General features: G+C 38.8%; 1 pseudogene; it reads left to right on the top strand.

Annotated features, from left to right (window-relative positions):
- Window positions 1-854: 854 nt before the first annotated feature.
- LOC145588539 (putative pentatricopeptide repeat-containing protein At5g09950 pseudogene) lies at window positions 855-4596 on the top strand (annotated as a pseudogene).
- Window positions 4597-5408: the final 812 nt, after the last annotated feature.

Raw genomic sequence — 5408 nt, 5'->3', positions numbered from 1 at the left:
AGGATAACACAAGCTTGGAAACAATCTTTGTAAAATATATACTATTATAACTATAAATGCTAAACATATACGGAGTATTCATTAAATAATATGATAACATAAATAATCTTATATATATTATTTTTCTAATAATATATGTAATAGTATGAAAATATAACAAACATATATTTTTTGATATTGATTATATCTCATATTCTAATCGTGGAAGACTCTTTCTATATTTTTAATATTCTAACCTTGGAAGACTCTTTCTATATTTTTATTCACAACATATGCTTACAAAAAGTGTTCAACAAGTATATAGTAAGATTTTACAACGTGTTTGTAAAAAATGGAGGGAGTATGGAGTAGTAATGTCCTTGATAACTTCAACTTTTGAAAGATACAAGTATATAATACTCCGTAAGATTTACAACGCGTTTGTCAAAAACAGACTAAAATAGACATATATAAAAAATAAATGTTATGATATGAAATGTGTGATAACTTTTTTTATTTTTTTTAATAAATACGTGGGTTGGAGCTTTGATTGGATTGGAGTTTGTGGAGATATGAAAATTCAAAACTTGAAACTAAACTCAAATTGAATTCAGAATGAGTCAAATATAAACCGAAAATCAAACTTTTACCCTAATTTTAAATTATACTTTAATTAGCACTTCAAGAACTGGAAACACATAGTTAATAGTTAATAGGACCTATGTGGATCAAGAACTAGCCAACATGAAGCAAACCGGCTATACAAAGTCACAACCTACAACCATCTTTGTGAATCGTAAAACCCGTGATAACCGGTATTAAACTTTGGCGCCATATATAAAGTATGAACGAATTGAACACCAAGTAAACTGTAAATGTCTCTCCGAGTGCTCCAACGGAGTTTCATCACTTGGTGCTCCTTTCGCTTCTCTACGTTAGCAGCCACCACTTCTTCGCATCCTAGAAGCCGTTGCGCCGCCATTGTCGACCACCATGATACTTTTCTTCCTTTCTCCTCCTCTTACCCTCCTCTGCAACACACTTGTAGCTCTGAAATTCGAGACTTTTTCGTGTACCGGTACCAGCATTCTTGTTCTTCAATTGAAGCTAATCAGCTTCATCTTGGAATTTACAAACATGGGTTTGAAGCAGATTTGTTTCTTGTTAATACCCTTATTAATGTTTATGTTAGATTTGGTGATCTTGTTTCTGCACGTAAGGTGTTTGATGAAATGCCTGAGAGAAATTTGGTTAGTTGGGCTTGCTTGATTTCGGGTTATGGTCAAAATGGTATGCTGGTTGCAGCATGTGCTACTTATAGGGACATGGTTTCTGCGGGTTATGCCCCTAATAGTTATGCATTTGGTAGTGTCTTGCGCGCTTGCCAAGATTTGGGGCCTGATTATTTGAAATTTGGTTTGCAAATTCATGGTATGATATCGAAGATGAGTTATGCTCATGATGTGCTTGTTGGTAATGTGTTGCTTTCGATGTATGGAAGCTGTTGCTTGGGGTCGGGGGATAGTGCTAGGAGAGTGTTTGATGAAATAGGTGGGAAGATTTCAGTATCATGGAACTCTATTATTTCAGTGTATTCTAAACGAGGAGACGCGATCAGTGCTTTTGAGATGTTTGCAAGGATGCAACATGAAGGCTCAGGGTTCAATTTTAAGCCTAATGCTTATACATTGAGTAGCTTAATTGCTGTTGCATCTTCCTCTTCACTATTTGGCTCAAGCTTACTACAGCAAATAGCCTCGCGAGTGCAAAAATCTGGATTTCTGGATGATTTGTATGTAGGAAGTGCTTTAGTCAGTGGATTGGCCAAGTTTGGTTTAATTGATGATTCATGGAAGATTTTTGAGTGTATGAGTACTAGAAATGCAGTCACTATGAATGGCTTAATGGTTGGGTTAGTAAATCAAAAGCGAGGAGAACAAGCTGTTGATGTTTTCAAACGGATGAAACATTTGGTTGAAGTCAATCCGGACTCTTATGTGGTCCTATTAAGTGCTTTTGCTGAATTTGATGAACTGGAAGAAGGGAGAAGAAAGGGTAAAGAAAGGGTAAAGAACTCCATGCTTATGCAATCAGAAGTGGCCTAAGGGATGCTAAAGTTGCAGTTGCCAATGCCCTTATTAATATGTATGCAAGATGTGGGGCTACAGATAGTGCTTGTGCAGTTTTTGAACAAATGGGTGAGAGAGACTTAATTTCATGGAACTCATTGATAGCTGGTCTTGATCAAAACAAACTGTTTGAAGATGCTGTTACTACTTTCTGCCGTATGAGGAGATCTGGAATTAGGCCCACTAATTTTGCATTGATAAGTTGTTTGAGTTCATGTGCTAGCTTGGGTTGGCTGAGGCAAGGGGCGCAAGTACATACAGAAGCACTTAGATTAGGACTTGACTCTGATGTCTCAGTTTCCAATGCACTACTTTCTATGTATGCAGATACTAGAAGTTTCAAAGAATGCCAGAAACTGTTTACTTTGATGCCAGAGCATGATCAAGTTTCTTGGAATTCTATTATTGGTGCATTGGCTGACTCAGAAACATATGCATCGGAATCTGTGAAGTATATCCTGGAGATGATGCGATCGGGCTGGAGGCTTAATGGGGTGACCTTAGTGAATATACTTTCGGCAGTTTCTTCTGATTCTCTTTCTCTTTCTAAATTAGGCCCGCAGGTTCATGCATTGGCATTCAATTATGGCTTTGCAAATAACATTACAGTTGAAAATGCGCTCATCTCTTGTTATGGGAGATGCGGCAGAATGGAAGATTGTGAATCAATCTTTTCAAGAATGGCTCAGAAGGATGAGGTTAGTTGGAACACCATGATATCTGGTTGCGTACATAATGAGTATTTATCCAAGGCTGTTGATCTCGTTTGGCTCATGATGCAGAGTGGTCAGAAGTTAGACCACTTCACCTTTGCAACTGTTCTTAGTGCATGTGCCTCAGTTGCTACTTTGGAGCGTGGGATGGAAGTCCATGCTTGTCAAATCAGGGCTCATCTGGAATCTGATGTTGTGGTGGGAAGTGCAATTGTTGACATGTATGCAAAATGTGGAAGGATAGACTATGCTACAAGATTTTTTGATCTGATGCCAGTGAAGAATATATTTACCTGGAATACCATGATTTCGGGGTATGCAAGGCATGGGTTTGCCAACAAAGCTTTAGAGATTTTTGAACAAATGAAGGAAGAAGGTCAACCTCCAAATCATGTCACATTTGTTGGAGTCCTATCAGCTTGTAGTCATGGTGGATTAGTTGAAAAAGGTTTCAAGTATTTTGAGTCTATGAGCAGCGACTACGGATTAGAACCTCAAATGGAGCACTTTTCATGTATGATTGACCTCCTTGGGCGATCAGGTAAATTGGATAAAGTTGAAAATTTCATCGACAGAATGCCTATGAAGCCAAACAATCTTATTTGGAGAACAGTTCTGGGGTCTTGCAGTCGGACCAGCGGTCGCAACAGTGAATTAGGTAAGCGAGCTGCAGAGATGCTTTTGCAGCTGCAGCCCGAAAATGGCGCAAATTATGTACTTCTTGGTAACATGTATGCTGCAGGATCAAATTGGGAAAACTTGGCCATTACCCGGTCTGCAATGAGTTTAGCAGCAGCAAAGAAGCAAGCTGGGTGCAGTTGGGTCACTATGAAGGATGGCGTCCATGTGTTTGTTGCAGGAGACAAATCACACCCAGAGAAAGATGCAATATATGAAAAACTTGGAGAACTGCTGAGAAAGATGAGGGAGGCTGGTTATGTACCACAGACAAGCTTTGCTTTGTATGATCTTGAACCAGAGAGCAAGGAAGAACTCCTGAGTTATCACAGTGAGAAACTGGCCATTGCCTTTGTCCTTACTCGCACATCAAATTCCACCATCAGGATAATGAAAAATCTGCGAGTTTGTGGTGATCGTCACTCAGCTTTTCGATACATATCAAAAATTGTTGGTCGCCAAATTGTGCTGCGAGACTCTAACAGATTCCATCATTTTACTGATGGTGAGTGTTCATGTGGGGATTATTGGTGATATTTATGTCCACAGAATATGAAATCTTTCAGGCCTTTCAAGTTTACAAACATGAGATGGAACCATGGAAGTGGAAATGATACTGCTGTGACTAATCTTTTAATACTTCATGTGTTTTGAGCACAGAACACTAATATGATGAGTTGTGGGTGAAGCAGAATAATCTTGCAATCTTGTTTTGTGGACTGCAGTTGAATTATGCTGGTAAATCAGAAGTCTACACAAACAGTGGCAAAAGCAGCCCTATTCAATGGATATACTTTGTTTGCTAACCCTTTTTCAAACCTTTAAGGTAAGCAACCACCCTCTCTTCTCCTCTTCATGTACGCAGCTTGCCTGCTCCATCCTGAATAAGCAAACAGGAGTGAGAGATTGCTCTATTGAGTAATGGGAAGCAGCCTTAAAGGGCAAGCCCTTATGGTTGCGAGCCCGAGAAGTGCTTTTTTTGGGACTTTGAAAAAGTTTTGGGGAATGAAACAGGCCCTATCAATACAGGGTCTAGCAGAACAGGCCGAGCTCCAGCTTTGCTTGCACTCTTCTGTAGCACTTGCCGGAAACCTTAGCCGGGCAACTATGCTTAAGAAATGGATATGCTGCTTTGCCATGGTTTGATTTTATACTGTTAATGAAGCATGGAAATGATTTAGCAACCAAAAACAACTTGCCAAATATAAAGCAATGCTCAAACTTCTCAACAGTGAAAATCGGGTTCAGCAGCAGGAAGAACCTACTTGCAAATGGACTGTATTACTCCTTGAGCTCAACAGGAGAGGGTGCCCGTTATGTCCATTGCTAGGTTATGGGACTGGAGTCTCACATCATTCATATGGGGGACTGATATATGGCTAATATAAAATTATGGCGTCTCCTCCAACCTTGGGGCCTTTGGGTATGGTTTCCCTGTTTCTTGGAGCAATATGTGAGAAAAAAAGGAATACTTTGCAAGGGTTAGGAGCAAGAGCTTTCTAAAACCATCTCTGGATTTGCAAGTGTCAGGAAACTCTTTCTTGTCAATCAAGCTCAAATTTAAGAAATTGTTTCTATTTAAACTAGCAGGTAAGCTGTAAGAATTTTACTTTAAATGTTCTTTCTTCATCTTTAGTGCAACCAACAGGCAACAGGAAAAAAATATTTCCATAGAAATTGCTTCTGTTCTATAAATTTACTCTTTATTGCCATTTACTTATCATGCATCTTTTACATGGACAGATTGACCAGGTAAAGTTTTATATAGCTTGTTCAGGCTTTATTAGCTCCATTTGTTATCCATTCAGGTTAGTGGCCTTAGGTACTGTTCTCCTCAACTTATAGAAATCTACTTGTATATCTATTAATAAGCAGTTTTATCGTCATTTTAAAGTTCCTGGTATATACT

Source organism: Chenopodium album, chromosome 17, assembly GCF_948465745.1.
Source record: "Chenopodium album chromosome 17, dcCheAlbu1.1, whole genome shotgun sequence".
Taxonomy (NCBI): Eukaryota; Viridiplantae; Streptophyta; class Magnoliopsida; order Caryophyllales; family Amaranthaceae; genus Chenopodium; species Chenopodium album.
Note: the sequence above shows the minus strand (reverse complement) of the source record. Positions and strands in the feature narration are given on the sequence as shown.